A 27,338-nucleotide genomic window follows, 5' to 3' on the forward strand; every position below is an offset into this window, starting at 1 on the left:
AACCAGCACTTGCTTGGGTGTTTGTGTGTTCATTTTGTGTGTGTGCATACACATTTGTGCATGCATGCATGAGAGAGAGGGAGAAAGGGGAGTGAGAGAGAGAGAGAGAGAGAGAGAGAGAGAGAGAGAGAGAGAGAGAGAGAGATCGAGATCCTAGGAGCAAACCTGCATCCAGGAGTTGAGTGCAGGTGGTTGATCTAGGAGGCGGTCCCGAGTTGCAGGAGTTGGAGGAGAGGAGGCAGGAAGCCATGCAGTATAGGCTACAGAAGCCTTCACGAGGAGAGGAAGCCAGCAGAGTCCTATTCTCAGAGCATTTCCACTTGCAAGCAAATGAAAGCAACAGGAAGAGTGCCCTTCAAACAGAGTAACTCGAAGAAAGATATTTTCTGACAAAGGAATACAGTTAGATACCATGCCCTCCTCTCTTCTCAGCCAAGCTTTGGAAGCTGTTCTGGAAGGCTGAGCCCTAATCCCACTGCCAATCTCTATGCTCTTGACTCACATGTCAGACCTTAGGTAAGGCTTTCAAGCTTCTTACACATGGAGTCAAAATGATAGAAGGGCAACACCCACAGCAACCAGTCCTCTATTCCTCATCAACAGGACTGGGATGGGCCATGGGCAGCATTGGCTTCTTCTGCATTACTAAGGGTCCTTGGAAGGTGAAAGGGTACAAGCCCCTAGCTGTTTGGACTCAGCACAGCTGGGGTGAGGCACACCCACCCTGAGATGTGTGATAGTCTGTGGTTTACTGTCTCTTTTTTTTCCTCTCCCAACTGGGCTTTTCAAAAGTATTAGTGATTCTCTGCTGTCCCAAAAGCAGTTTCTATAACTATGACACACCATAATGATAGTTACTACTGTTACTAAGAAGTTGCTAGCAACAAAGGAAGGCTTTTCACATTTGGAAAATGGGCAAGATATCTGCTTTTTTTCCTGTGAAGGGTGGATCAGCCTGACTTCACCTGGGCTCTGAAGACTAAGCTCCTTCTTTTAAGGAAAAAAAAAAGAGTATTAGGCACCCCCCATGGGAAAGACTTGCAGATTTGTTTAAAAATGGTCTTTTATTTTAATGGGCAGAATTCAGCTTGGTCACCATCTTTCATTATTAGGATGAGAACTCGGAGATACTGGAATTCACAGGTACCAAAAAAAAAAAATTACTGTGGATGTCAGTAAACAAAATTACCAAGGCAGGAGTAAAGCCAATGGTTTGTATCACATCATATGACAAAGGTTTGAGTTAAAGAGGGACTTCTTGTCAGACTCCATCTATCTATGACCTATCCACTTACCTACTAGCTACCTATCCTCTATCTTAAAAACTAGTTATCGTTATTATTTTTGTAGTGCTGGAGACCAAACTAATTAGTTCATGGATGTTAGCCAAGTACTCTACCAGTAAGCTACATCCATAGCTTCTGGTTAAATCTCATTAAATCAGAAAAATAAAGCAACTGGGAAATTCATACAAAGTATAAAATCTCAGGACTATGGTATCCAAACTCATTGGTTGTTCATGGCTGCACCTTTTTCAAACCTCCTGGACCACACACAGGATCAGAGGCAGGAGGAGAGCCAGCACTTTCTTCTTGTCATGATTTATTGCTTGCTTATGCTCATTTCTTTTAAGCTTTTCAAAGCAGCAGTACTGGTTTCCAGTAGAAGGATGTTAAGAGGGTTGGTACAGAGTATGGAGTCGTATGGAAAAGACAGGAAAGGGTTCCTCCCTCTGGCATCGCACATCTGAAGAGCTTCAGGCACATTACTGTGTCAGGGAGACCATCAATCTATGGCCACTATAAGGTGGGAGACAAACTTCCACCCTTGAAGACTGGCTTCTGCCCTAAGGCCCTAAAGGGGACTGCATACTCCTCTTGAACTTTCAGTTGGTTAGAAGCAGGAAGAAGGGTCCTCTCCCTGGGTCCTCCAGGAGACAACTCACTTCCTCTTGTAACAGGGGTGTTGGTAGTTGTTAAGGGTGATTGCTGACTTTGTCCCCTGGGCCAGATAAAGAATTGAACATCCAGAAAAGACAGAAGACCAAGCCATGGAGAAAGGGGAAATAATAGATTCATCCCTTTGGGATAAGAGCAGCCTGAGACTGGGACCACAAGACAGATGCTGGCTTGGGTGTTTAAGAGGAATCTGATTCCTCCCCCTTTTTCTTATGGGTTCCATTAGAGACCCACCACTGTGCCTTTAGCCACTTCTTGAAATGTCTTCTGAAAACAAGACAACACAATCTCAGGAAGCCCACTTTCACACTCCTTGTCTACTTATATTTATTTAATTCTCTTGCACTTTCTGCTCACAACCCATGGAGAGAATGTGATCATATGGCCATAAGAACCTGGTACCTACATGGGCTGACAAATAACATCATCTGTATGCACAATCTCCACCCTGGCTGGCAGTGAACTCCAGGTGGAAAGGTATATTGAAGGGGTTCTGTGAGCCTCTAAGGTTACTGAAGTCTCAACACCTGGGGTCATTTCAATATGGCCCACATCTGTCTTTGCAACAAGGAGAGTTGTCATGGGTAACAGCATCCACCATGAGTGTGGGACTGGAATGGAGTGGCACTTGGTATATATTATACAGCCAGAGGCTGGCACGTCCCAGAATCTAGCTTTCACTACTGTATGACCACTGTGGTTGCTTTCTGTATGTTGATGCTGCTTTAGTTTTGGATCCTGGATTTCATCCTTTCACATACTCCACCAGCTTCCAAAGAAGGCAAATGGCCTTGAAGCATTAGGCTTGGAGCACTCAGAACAGTGTTGCTTTCCAATAAGACAATCTCTTGGTAGTCAGTAGACATCCAAAGCAAGCTCTGAAAATCGAATTGGTTGGTTACATTAACATGAAAGCGTTTACCCACAGCTACAGAATATGGGATAATCCACAGATCTGCAGGTGTCTGGCTAAGGTCCTGAATGTCTCCTTTTCTACAGCAATTCCTGGAGTCATTCCTGCAAGTGACAAGGGGTAGGGGCAGGTCACCGCAGTGCAGCAGACTCCAAGCAGCTGTTGCATAGTTCCTCTCGCTGCCAGCAGACACATTGTTCTCAGGGTTTCTTTCTAATGAAAAGCCTTTGTGCTTTTCTGTTTTTAAATGTAGAAAGCGATGGATCCCTGGCCGGCTATTATAAAGATGTTACAAGCTAATGCTGAGGTGCAGCAACAACATCAAAAAGAAGGGGGAGAAGCATTGTATAAAAAGAGCTGAAGAACTCCAGGTGGCATATGTACAACCGGTGAATTTCTTAACTCATTCCAACTCAGTACAGATTAGCAGAGACTCTGACCAAGAGGAGGAGAGGGGCAGAGGCAAACCGGCCCAGAGGGAAGGAGGCAGGGATGGAGGGAAGAAGAGAGGGAAGGAGCAAGAGAGAAGGAGGGAGGGAGGGAGGGAGGAAGAAGGAGGAAGAGAGAGGGGGGGACCTACAGTCATCTAAAGGTTGACTGAGTCAAGTGTTTTGTTTATAAAATCGTCCTTCCCTGGCTTTCCATTGTTTACTTGCAGATGACGTTAATTTTCAAAGATGTTAGCCTTCTTTGTAAGGGTGATTCATGTCCCTTTGTTCGAGAATGGGATGCCACATGAAAGTAGAACAAAGGAGAAAATCGGAACTCATGTTTTATCTGAAGTCACTCCAGAGTCCTGTGTACATAATGCTCCCATTCTACTAGAACAAAATGTGTCTCTGCAAATGCCTTTGTTTCTTTTTACTTAATAGTTAAATATAATCATCACATGCTGTTGCAATTCTTTTGTAAGCATCATTCACAATTTTACCTATGTTTTGTTGACTGATGTCAGTTTCCCTCATTCTTCTACACAGAAACATTTGCAGTGTTTGAGGATACTCTTACTTTCCACACTGACTCTTTTACTCTTGATGACAGCCATGTCACTATACACCATGAAGAAACTCACTTTCCAGATGTATGTGGCCACCAATTCACTATAGCAAGCCACCCTTCCATTTTATTCATTTATTATTTGGCTATAGCCACACATATTTTTTAATTCTCAATGTCAAGTGTGTCTTCCATGGAAATAAATACCAAAGGATTAAAATTTGTATTTGTGACCCTGGATCAGACCATTCTCTTTGGCCACAAGCTGGGGAGTTCTCACTGGTCAATTTCAGTGGAAAGGGGAAACCTACCCCCAACTCTATGGAAATGGTAAGGGACCTGGGCAGGAAAAAGATAGGACCTGGGGGAAGTAAGTCCCTTTCATTATCAGCTGGAGGAGGTGTGACCCACAGCCACTGATCTTCCTGCATCCTGGAAGCACCTAACTGGAAGTAAAGTCCTGAGAAAGAGCACTGGAGAAAAAGAAGCATCTAGTTCCTGTGGAGGTGACAGGATGACCAAGAAGACTCCAGAGGTCTGTGCTCTGTGCTTCTCTAACTATTAAGAGGTGTCATAGGAAAGAGGAACAGGTGCTAGGTGGCCAGAAAGTGACAGACACACAGAAGCTACCATGATTCTGTGTTGGCTAAAGAAAATCCCGATCTCTCTGTTTTTTCTCCTTCCTCTGTCTCCTGCAGTTATCCAGCCTGGCACACACTCTTATTTGTCTCTACCTGGAGAAGGCAAGCCACACATATCCAGAGAGTTTAATGGACCAGATGGATACGTGACTTACACAGATTTACCATTTTATAAGTCTCCTCCTATGAGATGTGCAAGATTCTCTACATGTACTGTCTGCCTCCCTGCCCTCTAGTCTCTGGACTTGGCCTTGTGCCGCGCTGGACTAGTGGGATGCAAAGAACATATATGACACCTGCTGTGTTTAAACTGATGGTTTAAGGAGACTTCTGGGAACATATTCTTTCTTCCTGGAATTCAGGAACAAAAGTTACAGAGAGCACAGCCGCAGCCCCATACAAGAAATGCGAGTTTGCTGCCGTAGGCTACTGAGTTTTGCAATTCTTTTTGTTACTGAAGAAAATCTGACTAATATAGTGGATGGTGAAGACCCTGTAGGTGAACAAGGCTTTTCTCCCTTAGAAGCAAAGTCCGCAGAGACTGGCTGTAGTCACAGGTCTTACTGACTTTTGTGAAATAGCTTGGCAGCAGTGAGGGAACTGTTACTATCTAAGAAGTAGTGATTCTTCTAGGAATTAAATATCTGTTTCCCCTCCACCTCTATATCTAAATTCCAACTAACAGCACAGGAACAAAAGATGAAATCTAACTTATTAAAGACGTGAGAGCTGAGATGGGAAATCAGAGTTAAAGACTCCACAGAAGTAAATGATAATACATGTTACTTAAAATATGCCTTGACCCAGCCTGTTCACTGTGTACAAAATACCCTTACAGGTCACAGAAGGTCACAAAAATCATCATCACTCAATACATAGTCTCTCTGTGTTCGAAAGATGTGTGGAGGAGAAGACAGATGCCTGACCCACAGTGGGCAACACAAGCGACCAGGGCAGAGGTCGAAAGTTATTTGTGTTTGTCAGTGTGCTTCGGGAGGCTGTGCACACTGGCCTGAAACAAAGCTCTAAAGGTCAGTTTTGTCTGCTCTTCTGGCTCCCAGCTCGCACCTGCCTTTATGACCTTCTGTGTACAAAGGATGGGGCAAGAGGCCTTTGGAAAAACTAATACTAAACAGGCTGTTTCCTGCCGTAAAATGAAGCCCAGGCCGATGTTTTGTTAAATTCATACCGAAGAAATACTATTCTTCATAAATCTGGTTCTAAAACATGGCCAGTTTTTTTCTTCCCTCCAGAATTCCCCAAAAGTTTAACTTTTAGGAAGCTTGTATACAAGACACCAAATTATCTGTAGTGACACTTTGGATGGAATCAGTGGTCCAGATCGCTTTTCTCTTTGCAGAAAATTTGAGTGATTCTATCAGCAGACCTAAAGAACTAAGACCAGCAGAAAGCCCATTGCCTCAATTGAGGGTTTCACCCTCTGTGTCTCTGGGGCACATCCTAGTCTTGGCACCAAGGGTCTGAAAACCACGGCAGGGAAGATGGAGCTGTGCCAGCATCTCACCAGAGCTTGTCACCAGCTAAATGAGGATGACAATCAAGACTCCATTGGACTATAGGGAGGATTTGGCAAGAAGACTCATAAAAATATGCAGTAAGTTGTTTGACGCAATTGTCTCCAAGGACGTGATTGTTCCTTAGCTCTGCCTGAGGAAAATATTGTATGTTTAGGTCACATGTAGGATGCGTGTATAAGAGGAACAGGAAGGTGACTGAAAGGAAGCATGGGTATGTTGTGTAGTATGAAGTCATTACATACTGGGCTAATTTTCCATCGCTATAACAAAATGTCTTGAATAACTAAGTAATAAAACGAGGCTTACTCTGGTTTTGCAAAAAGTCTGGAGGTTCCCCTCCAAAAATCAGATCTCCACCTTGCTTTGGGCCTGCAGTGAGGTGACACATGGCAAAAAGAACTCACTTGCAGGCAGGCAACAGAAGAAAAAGAGAGGGAGGTCCTGGGGTCTTTAACAGACAGCATTAATCCACTCATAAGGATCATAAACAGCTCCCCTAAGGCTCCAAATAATGCACTGGCACTGGGAAGTGATTTTTCAGATCATATGCTTTGGAAGAAAAACTTAAGCTACATGTCATGTATGGTACTTACTGATTAAGAAGAGTTATTTTTGGCATCAAATGGACATTCCCTCCATGTCTTTGTTCTAGTCCATGTCAACAGAGGAGCTAGAAGAGAGAGCAACCATCTTTCTTTTCAAAGTCACCAGCTTAGAAGTGATACCATAATTTGTATTTCCATTCTCCTGGCTAGGGCAAATCCCAGTGCTCATCTGTTGTCTGGTTATTTTTGGATATATATAAAGAAACATCCATTTATCCTACACAAGAAGGGCACCAACAAACTGAAGAATTCTTTCCAAATACAGCTTAATGAACCAGTGAGTTTATTGGGGTTTCTTACAGGAGCACGGGTGACTTAAAGGTAAATATTCCACCTGGAAATCCAACCCTCAGCATGGTTTAGTGATGGCCATCACTGGAGAGTTCCCAGCCTAGTCAACTTCTGTCTCCTATCTACTGTGTTACCCTTCAAGACCACCTGCAGCTAAGACAGGAGGAAGTAGTGTCTGAAATAGGGTCTGTAGGCATCTTCCTCTCTCTGGGTTCTCCCAGTGTCCAGCCATTTACCAGAGGAGCTTGCAGATCTCAAGGAAATGTACATACTTACTGATTTATTATATAATAAAGTAAGGCTACAATAAAGAATACAGAAGAATAGCAGGATAAAAAGGTAGATGGGTTAGGTGGAAAAAGACCAAAGCACAGAAACTTCTGTCTCGGTGGAGTTGGGTGTGCCATGGATACAGTCTTCTAGAAATTTTTATGGAGACTCCAGTATAAAGGCATGATTGATTATTAACTCTCTCTCTCTCCTTCATGGAGAGTGGGAGATGGAACAGACTCTTCTAAGATTCTAATTATAGCTTGGTCTTTCTGGTGAACTATCTCCACCCAGGAGTCCACCAAGGCTTTCCTTAGAACAAAAGGCTCCTATCAAATAGGAAATTCCAAGGGACTTTAGAGCTCATGTGTTAGTCACTAGTAACCCCAGCACCCTATAGCCTGAGGCTAAAGGATCCTAAGCTTAGGTAACTGTATGGGGGGGGAAAGGGGGGGGAGGGAGAGAGAGGGAGAGAGAAGAGGCAGGAAAAGCAGGAAGCAATGGAAGAAGGAAGACAAAGGGAGAAAGATAGGGCAGAAATTGAAAACAAAAGATACTGTTAGCATCCCTGTTGCTTAGGAAATTGCAAGAGTTCTTAGTAGATCTGTATCGCAGTTTCACACTGATTATCACACATCACATATTGTTAAACTTTTCCAGGTTTCAGTGGCTGAGCGAGGTGAGAAAATGTGTGTTTAGTATACTAAGGATTCTCCCTAACTGAAGCTATTCCATTGGGTTACCAATTGAAATGTGAATATTTCATAATGAAGGCCTCTTTCCTCCATTGCTGCCTCCACTATGCCCAAGGCTATGGATAGCACACCACCAGTGCTGAGGCTACAGGGTCTACTGAGCAGAGAACCCAGCCCTGAGCCTTGCTGGGTGCCTGTGCCCCAAACACTGCTAGAATGTGGTCACTAATATCACTATATCACTATTGCAACAAAGGAATACAGTTTAGGTTGCCCTTCCAATAAATGACTCTGAGACTTATGGTGTGCCCCTGAGACCTAGAGAGTCATGGGATTTTTTTTTTTTTTTTTTTTTTTTTTTGGAAATGCAGAATTTTAACCTCGTTCCAGACCTACTGAGTCATCATCTCCATTTTCACAATGTCTGCTTGCTTAAATGCAATGAACATTGGTTTTAGTGTTGACTGGATAACTGAGGTGCTCTTAGCCAGAGAGTAGGCTGCAGACATGGGTTTCCAAAAGCTAACTTTCCCATTTGGTAGTGAGTTTCTAGATAGGGCCACTCAAGTTTGCAAACCAACTAGGGCAAAGATTCAAACTCCTGACTACTCCTTACACTTGGGCTGAGGGTGATGAGCATGCGTGAGGCTCCAGGTTCCATCTCCAGCACCATAGACAAGCATGGGACAACAAAATTACTTGTGTTTGCCTGGATATGGTAGGGTTGTTGCTGATTCACTGGAAAGAAGTAATCAAAAACAACTTCCTCTGGCTTAATCATTGGTGAGAGAATAGGTGGAGTCCTCAGTTGGGAAATGTTCAGGGCCCTAGGTCAAATTTCAAAACTCTGTTGGGTATTTTCTGGTAGCCTGGCTAAGAAAAGCAGCATGAGAGAAAAGAGATGAATGGGAGACCTAACTCTAAACTCTGTAGCTGTCTCACCAGGCCTGTGATTCCAGGCTAAGATTATCTCCTACTGAATGGAGAGTTAACATACTAAATTGAGATTATGACAGCTCTCCTACTTTTTGACAGTACTGTGAACTGCTAAATGTCATTACTTACGTTGGCTTCAAAGTTTTTCTTTTTCTTTTATTTTTCAAAGGTTTATTTATTTATTATGTATACAGAAGAGGGCACCAGATCTCATTACAGATGGTTGTGAGCCACCATGTGGTTGCTGGGAATAGAACTCAGGACCTCTAGAAGAACAGTTGGTGCTCTTAACCACTGAGCCATCTCTCCAACCCCAAATTTTTTTCAATGCAGTTGCAAAGTACTTCTTTACATAGTCACCAAACCTGACAGGAGGAGACCAGCAGACCGGGACCTCAGATGTAAGCTTATGACATGATGACAGTTAGAAATTTCTGTCCCTTGACAATTTGAGTCATTAGGTACATGTTTCTGCTACTTAATTCTTCTGAAACTCCAAAGTTAGCCTGTTATTCTAATATAGCCATGGACAGGAAAGTTGAATACTGAATAATATCGTGAAATGATTGTATTTTCTAATTATCATTTTGAACTTTTCTTTTTCCATCTAGAAGCAGAGAGTCACTTCATAGGTCAAAACTCTTGCTGAAAAAAAAAATCTAAAATACAGCCTCTGAGACTGACAAATTGTGAACATGAGAGACGATCCATTTAGTCTTGATAAGAATAGTCTTGGAGAGGTTTGTTGGGATTCAGGGCTTCAGAGTCCTAGAGGATACCCCTTATCTCTACTTCCTCTGGGAGTAAACTTTTAATAGGAAATGCTTCTCAAGTTACTATCAAGTTTATCTCTCAAATCAGTCATGGAGGGAACAGATGTTGAGAACCCCAGCAACAAGGAGGCATCACTCTTTTCCAAAGGTATCCACACACTGTCCCAAGCTGGGTAGAGTTCCAGCCAAGTACCCTTATCAAGACCCCAATAAGCAATGAGATTCAGAATCGTAGAATTCTTGCCAGAAGCCCCAGTACAGTCCCAAAGAGAAAGTCCAGTTGTTTTTCAGTTCATTTACTCTATTTTGCAAGGCCCCTTCAAATCCTATCACCATTAATTCACCTGTGGATTTGATATGACTTTGGGAGGTATATATAAATGGCAGTCACAAGTTGACAGGATTCTGGGACAAAGGCTATTAAATGGAATGAATAAGAGAAAATGAAGAGCTGGCAAGACAAGTTAGTTGAATTTTAATCATTTATCATTTTTAATAGTTGGCTACATAGGGACTTAGACCTTAATAAGCCTCATTTAAAAATACCAAGTGTTTATCTTGAGATTATTCTTCATTTAGCTGTATTCTTCATTTAGATGTATTTGTAGCAAATTTTCTTCTATGAAATAATTGATTTACTGTTTTATTTTTTAGGTCTGCAAGCAGAAAGCGTTGCGGCTGTGGTTTTCCCACTTTGTGTAGCTCAACTCCAAGTTGAGGTACTTTGCCTTCCATTTCCCATTGTCACTGGACTCCATCTGTCCCAGATGTCTTTTCTAAGGGGTGACCGTTAAAAGACTAAGATCAGACCCAATAGCTGGTCACTATTTTAATAAAGATTTCCCTGCTCATAGAAATATTCATGGATGCTTCTGTAACACTGAAAAGAGAGATTTACATTTTTAAATGTCTCATTTTGAATTGGGTTATAGAAGAAATAATACATTGACCAATTTTCAATTTGCCGTTGGTTATTTGATTACTAATTTGATTGTAGAATTATTCTTATAGGATAGTTGTTGTTAAGGCTAAACTAGATTTCAATAGAGTCTTACGTTGCAGCTTTCAAATTGACTCATAGACAAAATATACAGAAAATAGGGCTGTACAGGTAGTAATCGGGTCTGGGAGTAATGCTTTAAATCCCTTGATTCTATTTTTAAAAAACTTAACAGTAGACATAGAATGAGATGGTTTTTCGTTCCATAACCAAACAATGCACAAGTTAATGATACAAGAGAAAGTACTACTGAAAAATAAATTAGCAAATATGTGCCTTTATAGTTTTCTTCACATCTATTGAAATACTAAGTGAGTCCAAGAAGAAATAAAAAAGTCAGAGCATTTTATGATAGAACTAAGAAATAGATTGATTCTTTAAGATAGCCATTCCATCATATTTTGTGGCAAGCAAACATTTAAATGAGTGTCACATAAGTAAAGGAGACACATTTGTGACTCTGACACCCAGAGTAGTATTTCAATTACAGCTAAAAATAATCTGTAGAATAAACTATCTTAAAGAATAAAGAAGAACTTGGTTAATAAAAGAACTACAGTCAGACTTTGGAAATAAGAGTTTATTTTCCTCAAGATGAATAGAGGGGGTGCTGATTCTCCTTTAAGGGGGCAGAAAAAATGAACGGGGCCAACAAGTGACCAGAGCTCTTACTTTTGAAACTTCTGGGCAGTGCCTTCATTTGAAGGAGAGTGTGGCAAGTTTTCATATGGCTTTGGACAGAAGGCTCAGTATGGTTGGTTTAGTTAACCTATATGGTGAATTCAATCTGATAAATTGCCTCCATCAGATTGGACTGTGGACATGATTGATGATGGAAGTGGAAGGGTCCAGCCCACTGTGGGCGGTAACATGCCCAGGCCTGTAGTTCTAGATTCCGTGGAAGAAAGCTAGCAGAGAGCAGGAAAGGAAGCTAGCAAGCAGTGTTTCCTCTGCTCTAGGTTCCTGTCTTAGGTTCTTGCTTTGGCTTCTCCTGATAATAGACTGTAACCTGGAAGTGTAAGCCAAATAAACCTTTCCTCACCATGACATTTGGATAGGGATGCTTTATCACAGTAACAGAAAAACAAACCAGAACACCCCCCCCCCCCCAATGCCACAAGCCAGTGGGACTTCCTGCTTCTTTTCTTTTGAGTTCTCATGTCACTTCAGATTCCAAGATTAAACATCCATCTTTAAAAAGGATTTCTTCTCTGAGGACCCAGGATAGAAATGATCTGATTTGGAACACTCTCTTTTCCTTTTAGTCTACAATCCAGCCACTTCCCCAGCTATGCACAAAGTCAGAAACATCAATAAATGAGAGAAAACTTCCACATCTATGGGGTGTCCTGGAATGGGTAAGGACTGTTCTTACTCCTTCAACCTATGGTAGACACCTGAAGCAAGCAAGGACAGTCCAAAATAGTCCCAAGCCTCCTGTACTTATAGTCACTGTTTCTGCCAGTAGTGACATAGACTCTTAGAAGCTGAACCATTTGTCCCTTTAGACCTTTGCATGGAAACCCCTGCCAGAAAATCCCCTAGAATTACTTAAGGGAAATTCTAGGGGTGAAAGTCATCCAACAAATTCTCAATAAGCTAGTCACAGAATGAATGAAGCTTCCCAGGTACACAGCTGCCCCCTCTGCACAGGGAAAGAAGGTTTCCTTGTGTGTGTCGCTCCTTGGGAAGCCTAGCTCCCAGCAACTGGACAGCCTGTGGCCAGCTCCAGCCAAGACACTGGGCACAACCTGGACCCCACCCTTAAACACAAACTTCCCGTTCAGTAGCAGCTTCTGGCACTGGAGTCCTCGTTTCTCCCAACTGCCACCACTATTTGGATAAAATAACATTTGAATCCTCTGTGGGAGGCTATTTTCAGACACAGAATAGTGAAAACACTCCCCTCCCCTGTACATTTTCCAGAGTCATTTCTAAGACAGTAAAAAAGAATTATTTTTTCATGAACCTCCACCTCCAGAAATCATCTCTTCCTATAAAATTTCTTAGACTATATTTTGGGATCTTAATAAGTTTCTTAAGACATCCCTTTTAAAGAGGGACATTACTTAATAACGATATTCTCAAGCTATTTTTAAACTCTGTATCAGCAGTGGAAAAATTACGATGCTTATGCAAAATCCCATGCCCTTCATACTTTTATAAATAAAGTTTTATTGGGACAGTGGCAGGTTATGTCACTGCTTTTCTGCTACAGAGGCAGAGCTAAGTAGTGAGACATAGACTCCAGGGCTCCCATGCCTACAGTATTTACTAATTGGCTCTTTGCAGAACACATTTGCTGAACCCAGTCTTATGTCTTGAAAGACAGTTTCAGTGACTATCCTTGCCCTCCTTTCTCATGCCAAGTTCAACACGAGGTTCCTGTATTTTCAGCAGCTACTTTTCTATTCATCCTCCACTTGGGCCATAAGATTCTAAATATGCAGGCTCCAAAATGATGTCCCTGACATTATACCCCACCCTTCAGATTTAACTTCTTGATGAATCTGTCCTAAAGGAAGAAGCAGGGTGTATAAATTTCATTCCAAGGCCACATTCATTCTCTTAAAAAAAAAAAAAAAAAACACATGAAAATGAATTTTGTGTGTAACCATGTGTTGAAATGGTTCATTATTTATCTTTCATCTATTTATTTCCCACCTATGGGTTAGAAGCCTTGTTAGATACTCAATGGCCTCAAGATAATTCACCATGTAGTGACACAGCAAGATTTGGAAGTTGGCATGATGAAATCCTATCTATAGATGATGAATGGAGAATCAGAGAGGTTAAGGAATTTGCTTAAATTTACTAAGCTCTTAAGTTGCTAAGTCAGAATTTAAGCCAGGTTAGCCTCTTTCACAATTGGCTACAATACTTTGATTTGATCTCCAGGGAGTAATAATAATGTCTGTCTGCCAGATGAGTGTAAATATTGTAAAAAATAATTTACACCATTCCCAGTTTCTCGTTTCTCACTTAAGCCATGTTAAGTATAAATTGAGCTCTTCATGAGAGCTCAGCATCATAACTGACAATAAAACCTTTACAATGGTGCAGAAGAATTTGAATCTATAGCGTGGTATATTAGCTATAAAGACATAGGCAGTGACTTAACCTGTCTGAGCCTTACCTGTTTCTTTTACACAATGGGGCCAACAGCACACTCACTCATAGGAAACACCCACTAGACGGTTATTATAGATTATTAAATTATCAAGGATAATCTTTAACTTGACTGCCTGGAGACCACTGAGATCAGCTGTTAGAGGCATTGCCAAGAAAATCAAACAAGTTAAGTGATGCACTAATATTTGCACCCAGTGGCTGATCTTCTGAACTGCACTTCTTGTGGAAGTGTATGTCTTCTGTTGGAGCTGGTTGTCTTAGTTAGGTTTATATTGTTGTGATAAAACACCATGACCAAGGGCAACTTGGGGGAAAAAGGATAAAAATTTTATTATATGGCCTGTAATACATTATCCAGAGAAGTCATAGCAAGAATCTAAGGCAGGAGTCTAGAGAAGCCAAGGAGTGCTGCTTAATGGTTTGCTCTTCATGGCTTGCTCACCCTGCTATCTTATAGAATCCAGGACTACCAGCCCAGGGATGGCATTGCACTTAATAGTCTGGGTCCTTCCACATCAATCATCATTCAAGTAAATGCACCATAGGCTCATTGGCAGGCTAATCTTGTTTAGGTTCCTTCTTCCTGAATGCCTCCAGCGTGTGTCAAGTTGACATAAAAGCATCCAGCACACAGGTGCAGAGTATTATTTCAAGAGGCTTTATTGTTGCTATCAGTAGAGCCTTGTCTGTAGCTCTGTCTCACATGTGGACAAGTGAGAGCAAAGAAAGAGCCTCAGCATCCAACCCCTTAGCTTGCCAATGGACCACCTGGAAATGAGAAGATAACTGTAATTTTAGTCACACCCTAGTGCTTTAGAAAAATGTGGAATCCACCTCTTACCCTGCTGACATGGGATCCAGTGGCCTCAGAATCAGCTAGACAAACCCAGGACCACTTTGGGAGGGATGGTTCTGAATGGCATAGATTCTGAACTGACCAGAGATCTTCAGAGAGAAACTACACAGGATTCAGACATGAGCTGTCCTGGTGTCCCAAACTCTTCTCAGGGAAAGGGACTGGATGTTTTCTCAAAGAAAGAGTGGCTAGTAAGTATCTAAAGACTCAAGTTCTACCTTGCACCAGGAAAGCATCACAGGGAAGCTCTTGCTGGAGGGTAGACCTCAGGAAGTTTGAAAGTTTGCAACAGTGCTGTCCATATGGAGAGGCTTAGAGACAATGACAGCAGATGCTATGATCCATGGAGGTCTCACTTCTGACATCCTCTAGATGGAAGACTTTGGAAAAATTACTCTGTGAATTTCAGTGAAATATAAACCAACCTTTAAAATGTATGTTCAGCTTGCTCTTGGCAGCATTTTTCAAGGCTGTGGTCTCTACCTGGAGCATGGACCTGGTTTACCTACATTCTGCTGAAGTACAGATTTGGTTTTCATAGCCATGAATCCTACAGTTTGGTTTTTCTAACAAGCTTCTCTAGTGACTCAATGGCCCTGTCCCAGGACACAAGTGTGGTGTGGCATGGCAACACCATATAGGGCCTGTAAAGGATGTTAGGTTAACAAGCAATCCCCCTCACTTCCTACAAGGAAGCCAGCTGCTCTGCCCAGCCCTTTGCCCTGGATACCACCATAATTCAGTGTTCTCCATATGATACTATGTAATTTCATCTAATGCAAAATATCCTTTGAGTGAGAATTAAGCTGGGTTCTAAATTAGGACTGCGATTTAAAAAGAAAAATGAAAAGCCCTCTAATACATTTTTCCCTTTCCTTTCCCATAAAATTCCTGGTCTTCTGTCTTGCTTTATTCCTAAAAGAGTATTTCTTGTTTGCATATTTGCTTCTGTGGGTAAGGAAAGCATCTTAGGTTATCTGTCCAGAGGGAAATAGGACAAGAAGCAAAAAGGCATTCAAATGGTAAATAAACTATTTAGGATTTGATGTGTATTCATGAGTCACCAGGTAGGAAGAGGAACTGAGCTGCCTGGGTTGGTAAACCACAAGCCTGTGAATCAACAGCACTCAGTTTGCTGTTCTAATAATGGCAAACACCAAGGTGTACCAGAGTGGGTGTGAGGGGTTTCCTCCTGAAACTGCTTCTATGATGTTTGGACATAGTGCTAAGTTCACTCAGAGGAGACAGGAAGATTTTTCTGCTTCTCTAAGAAGGTGAGGACGTGGGGTTCCATCTGCCACTCAGGAGAGAGAAGTGCGAAGAGATGAATCCAATCCCATGTGGGTGAGCACCATCCATTCTGCTGGATAGCCAAGAATGCATGCCCTCATACAGGTGAATGTGTCCTTGTGTTTCATGTCCTCCTCACAACAGACTGAGGGACCAGCAGCACTCACTGTAACTGAGAAGGAAGCCAGACATGAAATGAATGAACCACCATGGGATGAAGCTGAGGTTGGAACGCATGCCCTCAAGAGGCCAGAAGCTTTGCTGATGTTTATCAAAGAATAGTTTCTGAGATGCAAGAGTCTCATCTTCCATGCCTTCATTTATCAGATGGGAAACCTAGGCTCAGAGGGCTAAGGATTCTTCAGTGAACACAACACACCAAAGGCTTTTTCATGTTCTTTTTTATCTTGCTTTCTTGCAGTGCTGGGGACCAAACCTAGGGCCTCATACAAGCTAGACAATTGCTCTACCACTCAAAGCCCTTGAGAAATCCTATTTTGATTTATAGATTCATGTTCTTTTGTTCAATGGTGCTGTCCCCCCAATTCCCCTTGTTTATGAGGCCATCTTTTTTTTTATCATCCCCACCAACATGTGTAAGTACTTGTGAATGCCAGCCTCATGAAAGCATGTTTGAGGTAGTATATAGCATGCATTTGTGTGAAAGAGTTTTATTGCCTGTGAGTGTACATGTGCTTGAGTTTGTGAATGCATAAGAATGTATGCAGATTTGAGATAGAGGAAGAGAAGAAACAATATCTATTAAGCCCCAGGCATGTGTGTGTCTCTGTCCCAAGACATTCACTTCAGTTACTGCACTTAATGAGCATGAATGTAGACTAGGTGGTATATGGAATACTATTAATTATTAACTTGATTGAATCCAGAATCACCTGTGAGACAGGCCTCTGGTCATGCTTGTCTAATATCATCTTGATTGAGTTGAGGTGGGAAGAACCATCCACTGTGGGTGGCACCGTTACCTCTCCAGAATCCTGGATTATATGGAAGGTGAAGGGAACTGAGCATTCAGGTCAGTGCAGTGGGTCTTGGGATATCTGACCTGCTTGGAAACTAGAGAGCCATTCAGACACCCCTCCTTCTGTAAACAGATGCTGTTGGATGCCCTTCTCTTGGTTACTATCAGCTAAATCGACTTTGTATCATTCAATGTTAGAGCACGGAACAGTGCTTCCCAACATTATGCTCTTAGCATCCCATTTTCTTAAAAATTATTGACTTAGAGAACGTTGGTCTCTGAGTGTTAATATCTATCAAGATATAAAATATTAGAAATTACAACTGGGACACTTAAATATTTATCAATCCATTCAAAATAATAAACACACACTCTCTGTTACAGAAACAGAAAAAATAGTTTTAGAAAACACTCGGGGCAGTCCGGAACAGAAGAGCTGAGAGAAAGGGGAACACTTATTCCCATTTCAGACTGCACAGCTGACAAATGGCTTCTCTTGCTTCCCTTGTCCAATCTGCCCTAACAGTGAGTATTCCCAAGGTTTTGGAAATTTCACTCCTCATGTAAGAGAAACAGTGGGAAAAGTATGATGTTCCTGGAATACCATATTACTAAATGGGTTTGAAAACATTGACCTCTTAGAACTATCTCTAGGCACCAAGGGCTCTCTAGATCATGTATTTAGAACCCTGCATACATTTGGCTACAGTGAACTTAACTATCTCTACTTTTTAGAACCTATTTATAGACCATCTTAGCTTTGGTTCTATGGTGCTGTTGGGATGGAGAATTGTTGTGGATATCACTCTGTATAAATAAAATGCTGATTGGCCAATAGCCAGGCAAGAAGTATAGGCAGGACAAGCAGAGAAGAGAATTGTGGGTGGTAGAAGGCTGGGGAGGACAGACACCGCCAGCTGCCACCATGGCAAGAAGGATATAAGGTAATAGTAAGCTATGAGTCACATGGCAAAGTATAGATTTATAGAAATGGGTTAATTTAAGATAGAAGAAGTAGATAACAAGAAGCCTGCCATGGCCATAGAGTTTGTAAACAATATAAGTCTCTGTGTGCTTTCTTGGTTGGGTCTGAGCGACTATGGGCCTGGCGGGTAAGAGAGATTTGTCCTGACTGGGCCAGGCAGGAAAACTCTTAACTACAGAGAATGGCCACCCTCTCTTATGTACAGCAGATGAGATACCCTCAGCGCAGCCCTGGAGGACTTGGAGCCTCCTCCCTGTCCTGCCCTCCTAGGGCCCCTGACTTTTTGCGTCACTGAACTATATCTAGCTCTGCCTTTAGTTCAGGAGGCCTTCATCAGAACAAATGTTCCATACCAAGCACAAGCCAGATCCAGCTGCCAAAATCTCTCTGGCTCTTCCCTCCAGGCAACACAGCAGGGTTCCCACTCCTTTGGGGTTCCCTCAGGTTTCTACCTGGCTTCCTGGTGGTGCTTGGTGTGCCCTATGGGTTATGGCTTCTTCAGGAGGACAGGGAAATTCCCTCCTGTTTTGTAGAACTACTGTCAGTACTTTCTTGAACTCGCTGGATAAAGTTGTGATGAGTGAATGCCATGCCCACAGCCACCATGATACAGAATTCATCCTTATGCTCCTTACTGTTCTCTGCACTGTTGCGCAGATTACAAAGACACACAGGTTCTTTGTGGTAACGGACATTGGTGTGTGTGTGTGTGTGTGTGTGTGTGTGTGTGTGTGTGTGTGTGTGTGAGAGAGAGAGAGAGAGAGAGAGAGAGAGAGAGAGAGAGAGAGAGATATGAATCAATGGCTTCTCTCTTTTACCCTGTGGAAGACCCCATAGAGTGACCAGCTCTCTGGGTGCCCCAGATCTCAAGGCTGCTAACATTTCCAGCTTCTGGAAGAAGGTTGAGCACTAGCTAGACACCATTGGCTGGAAGACCAGGACTTGAGGTGAAAAGCTACAGCGTCTCAGGTGGGGACTTTCCCTCTTCTGTGTTCTTGGGTTGGGAGCATTCTAGAAGGATGATGGTGCAGAGTGGTGATCATTATGAATCACAAGGACCCCCTATTTCAATCTTTCTCATCTCCCATATGGGTTGGGTATCTCTTCCTTTAGGAAGACACTCCAAATGTCCTCTTTGAAGTTCCACACTGGGCACAGGGTAGCTCACAGAGAGCACAAGAGTAATGGATAATAAACGAGAGACTCATTGGTATAACTGATTATGTAAGAGAATACTAGGAAACTGTCTTGGGTGAGAAACATTTCCAATATGGGTCTCTTTCCATCACTCAGAAATGAAAGAGATTTCAACTTACCTTTAGCCTTGGCAGCTGAATTTACTTGTATTATTTTTGATATGTTATGTGTGCTAGTGTCTGTGTGTGGGTATATGCACTGAGTGTAGGTGCCCACAGAGGCCATAAGTATCAGATTCCCTGGAGCTGGAGTTACATACAGGTGGTTGTGAGCCACCTGACATGGGTGCTGAGAACTGAACTTCAAATCTCCTCTGGACTTGGGCTCTGTCAGATACAGGCTTTTTCCTGCCTAGCTGTCTGTCTAGCTCTGAAATAACTCACATTCTATTGATCTCACTTGGGCTCTCAGACTCACTCCAGGGGAAGCTCAGTGAAATCTACACATAATCTCTTGAGGGAACTGGAAGGCTTGGTGTTATCACCTGCACCACATCATCTACTGTCATGTGAGGCTGAGCTGCAGGAAGGAGTTAGCGGACTTTAGAACCAAATCTGCAGATCTCTAACTCACAGTTAAGAACTGATGTTTAGTTCAGTCAATGGAGTCTTCTGGGGATTTTTGGAACTGGAATTCACCTTTGCAAATATCAGTGTATAAAATCTAAATATAGATTCATATCTCTCTCTCTCTCTCTCTCTCTCTCTCTCTCTCTCTCTCTCTCTCTGAGACAAGGTCTCTCTTTGTATCCCTGGATGTCCTGAAACTGGCTATGTAGACCAGACTGGTTTTGAACTCACAGAGATCCATCTGCCTCTGTTTCCCAAGTGCTAGGATTAAAGGTGTATGCCATCATGCCCTGACCTAGATTCAAGAATCAGTAGATTCCTGAAGTTAGTGTAAAGAAAACCATGGAAAAGTGCAATATATCTCCATGTTGAGTTTGGAGGTTGGAAACGATAGTTTGGGTGTGCTGCATTGTATGTAATGTATTATGAATTAATATCATGCTTGTTTTTGCCTTTCTAACATGGCCACTGGAATACTTGACCTGCTTCTGTGGCCTGCACTGTACCTCTGTTGGACAATGCCATTCTAGAACACTGTAAGCTAACTTGAGAAGTGGCTTTGCCGCCATCGCCAGGACACATCTAATTAAAAGATCTCTGTGGGCTGATGCAGGAGGTTTCTTCCTTGGATCCTGTAATGGCTATTTTGGTTGTCAATGTGACTACATCTGGAATTAACTAAAACCCCCAAATGGCTGGGCACACCTGTGAGGGATTTTTGCTTCATGAAATCAAACAAAGTGGGAAGACCCACTTCTAATGGGGACTTTGAGGGAAAGACACCCCTCTAATCCAGATATTTTGAGGTGGGAAGACCCACCTCTCATCTAGGTCACACCTTCTGCTGGAAGTCTGTATAAAGCCTAAACTTCAGGTTCTGAACAGGAATAGTTCAGCTTCCTCCTGGGATAAATTTTAATATGGCAGCAGTGATACAAACGGCCCCACTGTGACCCTTAACACAGTGTTTCCATGGAGCAGTTACTTTTCTGATCCCAGGCTGCCTCCCAACCAGACATTGAAAAGCAGCCATGAGCATGGGGGCCTTGCTCTTCTGTCCATTCCAGTCTTCCCAGAATTGTCCTAAACAGGCAGAACCTAGAGGATGCTGGCTACTCAGAAGCAGCATCAGAGGGGCCTTGAGCAGCCAAGACACATCATTGTCCCATCTAACTTACACTGCTGACATGCTGCATAAAGGAGAGGGCAGGAGAATCAAGATGACCCTATGGGATTTAGAGGAGACCTATGGACTGGCATTCTGATGGTCTCTACACCAAAGATGGGATGGTGAGCAGACAGACAAGAAAAGCTGCCAGCCAGCCAGGGTAGCGCTTAACAGAGAAGACCTGGAGATCCTTTTCAAAGCTATTCTCCTTTCCCATAATCTTCCTCGAATCAATGCATGGTCCTCTTTATTTAACCTTTAATCCAGCCTGTGAGGCAGTTCTCAGGCCTTGCTAATTGCCTAGAGTTCAAAGAGACCAAAATGACCTGCAAGTATCTGGGGGTAATTTGCTGGTCTCCTCCGCCCCCTGGTGGCCAAATGAGGGTTCTTAGTAGAAATAGACAACTAACTGTCTCACACCCCTTAGGAGACCTTAAAAAAACCTTAAGGGGTCGGGAAAATAAGTTGAGGCCAAAATATGACACAACTGACTAAAAAACCGAAACCACACACAAAAAAAGAAAACACAACTAACCGCCACACCATTTTAGTGTGCAGATGTGTCCATGATAGGAACAGGCCAGAGGCCTTTCTTAAGGTTAGATCACCCACATATTCTGGGGTTTTTTCCTTAATTCCTCAACGCATCTGTTCCTACTGTGTTGCTGTTCCTCACTTTTGGTTATTGATACAAGATAGAGACCAGCACCATTCAGATCTGTGTGGAGAGGTTAAACAAAGGATGGGCAATGAGCTTTAACTCCAGAAATCAGTGCCTTTCTTGTTACCACCCCGACTTACTTCCTCTCCAGCATAATCTCAAAGACTGTGATTCAGTGCTCTGTGGTCCTTGCAGACTAATGCAGGCATCTCAGGACACTCTGATATAGCTGAGGTCCTTGCAGAGTAATATAGGCATCTCAGGACACTCTGATATAGCTGCGGTCCATGCAGACTAATGCAGGCATCCTCAGGACACTCTGATATAGCTGCGGTCCATGCAGACTAATATAGGAATTCTCAGGACACTGATATAGTGGTTTCTGTCATCCTCCTTTCAGTGAATTTCCACAAGTGATATTTTTCTTCATGTTTTTGTTTGTTTCTTTGTCTTATTTCAGTTTTTGGTGATTGAGATTGATCCCAGGGCCTCATGCGCAATGTTCAAGCACCATACAACAAAGCTAGATCACCAGCTTTCCTTTATTTCTTAAAATTCACTTTACTACAACGTGCTTACCATGTATAAAGTTGCATGCATGTAATAGGGAGACCTTCCCAAGATTCTTCCTTGAATAAGTAGAGTGCTCAGGGTAAGAAGTACCCTTTAGAAAGCTTTAAGAATACTAGAGTCACAACTGTCCCTTAGACTCCTGGAACCAACTTAACTGGCCTAATGGTCATGATTCACCCTTTGTCCAACACCTCTGTATTTCTCCCCTCCCAAAGCCCTTGGCAACCAACTCTACTCTCTACTTTTACAGTTTGATTCTCGTAGATTTCACATTAAGTGAGAGCCATTCCTCATCTTTCTGTGCTTAATTTGTTCCACTTAACACAATGTCCTTCAGGCCTGTCCACAACATCAATTGGTAACAGTTCTTTCAGTTTTAAAGACTAAATATAATGTTCCCTTGTTTTCATATGCCATGTTTATTCTTTCTGTAAATTTACCCATGGGTGGAATGTAGGCTCTTCCCATGTCTTGGGTGTTGTGGAAAATATTGCAGTGATTATGAAGGTGTAGATATCTCTTGTGGACCCTGAAGGAACATTTTCTTCTCTCTGCTGACTCTGTTCTGGATGTCTTAGTGTCCCACTGTAACTGGGAGAACAGAACAGAAATCAGTGGTTAGCCCTGGTAGAGCACCAATGTTCCTAAGATACAGCATTTGAATGCAAGTCCCAGGCCCGGATTTCACCAACTTTGGCAATAATATTAAAACCTCTGATCTGTATTCTCTGTTGTCCAGTGAGATTACTGTCTGACTGATAGACAACAAAGCTCCTGGGAGCAGAAGCCTGGCATGTTTGGGGTCACCTTCCTGTCCTCAGTGTCTAAGGACTGGAACAATATTGAGAAAAAGCAAAACCCATTTCCAGAACATTCTGTTACTTAGAGAATAAATGAAACTGAGTGATGCTTACTCCGCATCTCCCACCTTCTGTGTTGACCCACAACTGACAAGGTCAGAAGCTGTGCACAGTGCCAACAGCTTCCCACCTTCCAAGATCTGCCTTAGGAGCTATTCCCACCAAGACCCAGCAAATACTCTTCCCAGTGTCCCTTCCAGGCCTGTGGCTAGCTGCTGGCCCTCTTGCTGCAATGAGCTATATACTTAGCTCAACTAGATGGCAGCTTCTTCTGGGGTGTCTGGGATCTCCACAAGTCACTGCTAACACAGCAAACATGGGCAAGCAGCACACACTTGTCCTTGTAGACCTTCCTTGCAAAATGATGTCATTTATCCAACATCTGATAGACCCTGAAAGAAATGTTCCTGTGAAGCTCAGCCCTGAGCCCCATAGCCCTGTGACCTGGGGAAGATACCCAACCTCTGTGAGTTTAAGTTCCTTTGCTGGGAGGTGGAGATCAGCAAGTCCTCCCATTCCATCCACTCTATCAGGATCAAATAACAAGATCACACTCTCAGGGCAGTTATTACCCTCAAATTGCCCTCTGAAGTGGGCTTGTCTAACACCCAGGCTGCAAAAGAGAAGCAGTATCTGGTCACCTCCTGAAGTTCTAATTGTTTCTGAAATTTTACTATCTTCCAGTCCCAAATCTATTTTCTGGGGAACTTATAGCTAGCCTGGTGACAGGTAGGTTGCTGGAACCTTCAAAGGGCCCAGGGCAGGCAACTGGTGGGATCCCACAGGGATGTGAACAAGAAGGAAAATACAGGAATCTAAAATGTCCCCAGGGAAGCAAGGCTGGCAGGTGAAAGTCTCTGACTTGTCTGGCAGAGTCCCAGTCTGAAAGAAGAGGTGTGAGAAGCTGCCCTAAAGGGTGGAAAGATCCAGATGCAGGAGGCTGAGGGCTATGACACGGGAGGCTTTCTCCTTGACCACAGGAGAGGCTGCCTTCTCCACCTCAGGCACTGTAACTTCAGATTCAGCGCCCCACATTCCTATTCCCACAAGCACAGTTTATGGACACCAAACCAGGCCCCCAGCATGTCCAGTTTGAGTTTCTGAGGACAAAGTTTAGCATGACTTCTAGGAACCCACCTCCAAGTTTCAAGTTAAGAAATTCAGATAAAACTGGCAGAACGCTTGAGGATGTTGCCCAAGGTACAACAATGAATTGGCTTCCCATCACTGTCCTGAAGCACCCGAGACAATTAACTCAAGAAGACGAAAGGTTGACTTCAGCTCACAGCGCTGGAAGTTCTAGTCAAAGACAGGGATGGGGAAGACCTGTGCTTTGGACTTCCAAGGGACTGTAACATCATGCTGTGGTGCCTGGCCAAATAAATCACTGATGTCATTAACCAGGAAAGCCCTTCAAGGGAAGTTCCCAGGAATTTAAAGACTTCCTACTAGGCCCCACCCAAAGGTCCCATTACTTCTCAGGTAAGTTTTTCCTGCATGCCTTTGGTAAATAAATAGCACTCAAATCAGAGCAAATAGTCCCATCAAGAGCAGCATAACCCTGATGATGAGTGTGGAGACCACCCCAGGAATATCCTTTGCCGCATACGCTGGTCTGAAACCTTTAAGCACAAGAAAGCCAGGGATCACCAGAGGCTGTTAAAATCATTTTATTATTTCATATGTGTGCATGCATAGCCTGGATTGATGTCTATGCACCAAGTGTGTCCCTGGTATCTTTGGAGGTAAGAAGAGGGAGTTGGATCTCTTGAAACTGGAGTTACAGGTGGTTGTGACCCACCACGGAAGACCTCAGAATAGACCCTGGATCTTCTGTAAGAGCAGCAGGTACTCTTAACTGCTGAGCCATCTCTCCAGCCTCATTAAATTAAAAAAAAAAAAAGATTAAAAAAAACCCATCTCACTTGGCAAGATGGATCTGTGGTTGAGAGCACTGAGAATTCTTCCAGAGGATCCGGGTTCAATTCCCAGTACCCACATGGCAGCACACAACTGTCTGAAATTTCAGTTCCAGGGGACCTGACACCCATAGCAAAACACTAATACACATAAATAAAAATAAATAAATTAAAGAAAACCCCTGTAACTGGGAAAAACAAAAACAAAAACAAAAACAAAACCTCACTACTGTGAAGCACAGAGAAGAAGCCTGGGACAAAGAGGCAGGGAGGGAGGAAGGAAAGAGCAGAAAGGGAGGAGCGAAGGAAGGAATGGGCATGTAGATGACCACCCTGGCACCCCAGCAGATGAACCTGCACCTCAGGGGAGCTGCCAGTTGTCACAGAAGGAAAAGGGACCTGGGTAAAAAGAAGGTCTGCTAAAAAACGTTTGTCAGTAGAGACAGAAAATGTCCCCACAGCCCCTTTCCAGGAGACCCACTCAGCAAAGCCAGCAGGAGAATTCCAGACCCCCCATGAAGTCCCAGAGCAATTATCTTGGATTAAAGGGGGCCCAAGAGCTGTTTCCCTCAGTATTGTTTTCCGAAGCCAGAGGGCTGCTGAAATTATTGTTTGGTAATAATTCCAAAAGCTCTGAAACTGGTAACATTTGTTCAAACTAGAGAGGAGAAACAGGAGACCATGACAGGGGATAATGCGCACTGTTTTCATTTCAGAGACATGCACAGGGCCTCAAGGAGAGGGCTCCACCTTAGCTCTGGGGTAATTTCAGAGCCAGGTGCACCGGGGAAGGTTTGCACAAATTCAGGGACTGGGCGAGTGACAGCTCAAAGCAGCCTGGATACATCTGCTGACATCACCGGGCTATGCTTCATGTGCTTCCGAAAGACTGTTCAGTTGAAAGGAGGGCTGACAGGTGCTTAAAGGATGCCCATCCAACCCTATGAGAGGTGTGCAAGGAACGGCAACTGGGCCAGGCACTATGGAGCTGGTTATTTAAGCAAGAACAATCCTGTTACATGGGGTACTCTCGCACGTGTATTTTATCAGGCAAAATGAGATGAGCAAATAAATGTCTGTAGAAAGATCTGGAAGGGCTGAAGGGAGTCCATCATTTCTCAATGTATTATATCCCACAAAGATGTTACAAATAATTTATTTACCAAAAAGTTACCTATCACGTGTTACTTCCTGGTGAAATCAAGACCACACACAGTGTTTTCTGCCTTGAGATGAGACATCCACAGCCCAGCCTGCAGCTGGTGCAGTGCACCAAGGGGCATTCTGGTCTGAGACAGTGACTCCATGATTCCCAGACTCCCTGTTGATTCAAGTCAGTGGAGGGGTCTGAGAGTTCAGATTTCCTTACAGGTTGAAGGATGACATTTAACTCTCAACCCTACATTCTTGGACTAGAAACATTTTACTTGAAATTTCTTTTCACCTAAGCTATAAAATTAAAAACTCATTTTTTTTTTCCAGAATATATTTGCAAATTGTACTTGCCTGGAATTGGTGGTTGATATTTTTTTTTCCCTTTCTTGCATTGCTCTCTGGTGCCCTCAGGTGGACAATTGTAGGTATGTCTACTGCATAACTGATCTGAATTGAGGAAGCCCATGGAGCTATGCACCATACAAAGATGCAATAACGATTTTGAGCTAAAGGAAAGACATGAAGGAGTCATTATCAATACTGTTGGGTAAAAATGAGCTTTAAAATATGCATTTTCAGCCACAATAGTTGTAAGACCATATATATGACAGTCTCACACTCCAAATTGGCTTCCTCTTCTTCCTCCTTCTCTTTCTCTTTCTTCTTCCCCTCCGAAGCATGGGTGTTTGGCCTGCACGTAGGACTGTGCACCACCTGCATGCCTGGTTCTCAGAGAGGCCAGGCAAGGGCATTGGATCCCCTAGAACTGGAGCTGTAGATGGTGATGAACTGCTAAGTGGGTGCTAGGAATGGAGCCTGGGTCCTCTGGAAGAGCAGTAAGTGCTTCTCACCATTGAACCACCTCTCCAGTCCCCACCCCCACCCCCGTATGTTTTAGGTGGATCATCCGGCTAGCTCACGTCATTTGTCATGTCTACTTCTTGGGCAATCTTTACCTGAAATAGAACAACCTTTGCACACGAAGCTAAGCTAAATATACCACTCCCTCTGTCCTGTGTAATTTGCTCTTCTGAGCAATAGCTGAAGATGTCAACTTTTTTTTTTGTGAGCTTTTTGGAAGAAAATTCAAGTTTGCTTTAAATCAGGTGTTAAAAAAAAGTAAACATTTTAGGTGTGTGAACTACAAGAAAATTCTAGAACATTATCTAAGTACTTTAAAATATAAAATGTAGCCATTAAAAAATATCTAAACCCTTCTGGTTGATTTTGCTCTCTGCCCCGTGGTGTTGTGGTTCTTGGCACACATGGGTGTGTGAGGCTTGTGACTTGATTGTGTTGTGAACATGGAAGCTCTATTGTTTTCTAAATAGTCTGTCCTCACACTAGACAATGACAAGGTGTGGCCATGTACAACCCC

The sequence above is a fragment of the Onychomys torridus genome, chromosome 4, assembly GCF_903995425.1.
Source record: "Onychomys torridus chromosome 4, mOncTor1.1, whole genome shotgun sequence".
Lineage (NCBI taxonomy): Eukaryota > Metazoa > Chordata > Mammalia > Rodentia > Cricetidae > Onychomys > Onychomys torridus.